At 36.6% G+C, this 2,500-nt stretch overlaps 2 protein-coding genes across 2 annotated transcripts in view; both read right to left on the bottom strand.

The window, feature by feature from the left end:
• Window positions 1–2,500, bottom strand: part of LOC107669280 (lysosome membrane protein 2-like) — a 37,136-nt gene that overhangs the window by 33,681 nt on the left and 955 nt on the right. The window lies entirely within an intron of this gene.
• LOC107669281 (lysosome membrane protein 2-like) overlaps window positions 1,176–2,500 on the bottom strand; it is a 35,209-nt gene continuing 33,884 nt past the window's right edge. The window contains exon 13 of the transcript XR_001631965.1: window positions 1,176–1,187. The gene's annotated coding sequence lies outside the window, so the exon portion shown is untranslated. The remainder of the gene's footprint in view (window positions 1,188–2,500) is intronic.

Raw genomic sequence — 2,500 nt, 5'->3', positions numbered from 1 at the left:
GAAAGAAGTCTCTTTTGCTCACCAATTCTGTGTTTATCTGACCAAAAAGACCAAATAAGACCAAAAAAAGTTATTAAAATCAAAATCAGCTGTTTTGTGAATATCTGTTAAACTGTAATTTATTTCTGTGATGCACAGCTGTATTTTCAGCATCATTACTCCAGTCTTCAGTGTCACATGATCTTCAGAAATCATTCTAATATGCTGATTGCTGCTCAAGAAACATTTCTGATTATTATCAAAGTTGTAAACAGTTGTGCTGCCCAATATTTTAGTGGAAAAATATTTTTCAGGATTCACAAATGAATAGAAAGTTCAAAAGAACAGCATTTATTTGAAATATTGTAACATTATAAATGTCTTTACTGTCACTTTTGATCAATTTAATGCATTCTTAATGAATAAAAGTATTAATTTCAAAAATAAAAAACAAAACAGTGCAAACTGGGTTCAGAATTTCCTGCATTCATGCTGCTATTGAATGACTGATGACAGATTCATTCTTCAGTCTGTCATCGACATGATTTCCCATTTTCCTCCTGTAATCCAAACTCTGTAGGAGCAGCCAGCATGTGTGTGATCTGCGGATAAAAGCAGACGAGGCTGATCTGGCTCATATATATACAGTATAATCAGTTGTTTGCAGACGCCTGTAAACACAGGCGGCACAAACTGAACCCAGTCCTGGAGCCATCTGACCGCTTCAATCGCTAAATTACTACCCTGCTAAAAGAACTTCGTCTACACTAAAAACAGCCTGAAATGCAATACAAGAACTGAAGACTGTCCAGCTGAACAGATGAGCAGCCGTGAGGAGGAGAAACATCACACACACACACACACTCGTATTCGCACTCGCACTCACACACACACACTCACACACTCACACACACACACACAAACACACACACTCACACTCACACTCACACTCACACTCACACTCACACTCACACACACACACACACACACTCACACAAGCCTCACATTCAGCAAATCCACACAATGTGTTTCCTGTTCAGCACGAGCCTCTGCAGCCGACCACATTTACACACAAGCAGAGCGCTCGGATTCGCTGTTAAACCACAAAACTCTCAGTACACGGCTGATTTCACACTTGTGCAATGCAGAGTTTTCACTTTCAAAAGTTTATGTTCCAGCAGGTGATTCACTGCTACAATCTCATGGTTCTCTACATCATCTGACACAGCATCATGTGTTTTCTGCTCCATATGAGGAAGAGAAATCGGAGCACATGCCGACCGCGGTGAAGACAGAAACACGGAGCACATGTTACACACCACTCTGATTACGCCGAGCACATGCTGCACTGAGACCCTCTGCACAAAAACACGCTCCTTTCCCGCCAATGCATGCTTCAAAAAAACTGGGGTTTACAGGAAATAAATCACTTACTGAAAATGAAATAAATCATACAAATATAAAATTTTAATTTAAAAATATTTAAAATTAATTAAATCAATGATTAATTTTTATTTACTAAAAAAAAAAAAAATCATTAAAAAAAACAAAAAAAACCCATTAATAATAATTTCAATAAAGAACATTTTCTAAAAATGTAATTATGAAAATATAAAATTAAAATACAAAATCATTTAAAATAAAATAATTAATCAATGTAGAACACTTACTAAAAGTTCAATTATAAAAATGTAAAATTAAAATAAAAACAATTTAAGAATAAATATAATCAACATAGAACATTTATTAAAAATTGAATCATAAAAACGTGAAATTAAAATAAATAAATGAATAAAATGATTAATATAAAACATTTACTAAAAATAAATAAATTATAAAAATGTAAAATAAAAATGTTAAAAATAGTGTATAATAGTGTATAATAGTAAAAAATAGTAAAACATACTAAAAATTAAATCATAATGTTAAAGGGGTCATATGATGCGATTTAAATTGTTCCTTTCTCTTTGGAGTGTTACAAGCTCTTGGTGCATAAAGAAGATCTGTAAAGTTGCAAAGACTAAAGCCTCAAATCCAAAGAGATATTCTTTATAAAAGTTCAGAGTCAGCCACGCCTACCTAAAACGGCTCGTTCTAACACGCCCCCACATGTCTACGTCACGATGTGGGAAGATTTGCATAACGCCGCCAAAATGTTCACACAAAGAAAGAAGGCGTAACTTTTATTCTCGCTGTAGTATTGTTGTTGCCGCCGCCATGTCGTGAAGACGCTGTGCTTCGTTGTGAAAGCGAAACTACTTTGTTTGGTCTTCCAAAAGACGACGATATCTGCTTCGTCATGCCTGGAGCTGATCCGTGCTGGTCGCTGAGGAAATACATCAACTTAGTGCTGTGGATCGCCGGATCGGCTTTCACCGTGGACAAAGCGGAGTCCAGCCCGGGGTCGTCACATGTGGTTGCCGCAAGCCCTTCGGCCGCGCCGTTCTCAAGGCCGCACCGTTCCAGAACAGTTCAACCTAAATATCCAGATGTGTGCAGCACATTTTATGGAGGACTGTTT

Source organism: Sinocyclocheilus anshuiensis, unplaced genomic scaffold (assembly GCF_001515605.1).
Source record: "Sinocyclocheilus anshuiensis isolate Anshui unplaced genomic scaffold, SAMN03320099.WGS_v1.1 scaffold320, whole genome shotgun sequence".
NCBI lineage: Eukaryota > Metazoa > Chordata > Actinopteri > Cypriniformes > Cyprinidae > Sinocyclocheilus > Sinocyclocheilus anshuiensis.
The sequence above is the reverse complement of the archived record's forward strand: the minus strand, read 5'-3'. Positions and strand labels throughout refer to the sequence as shown.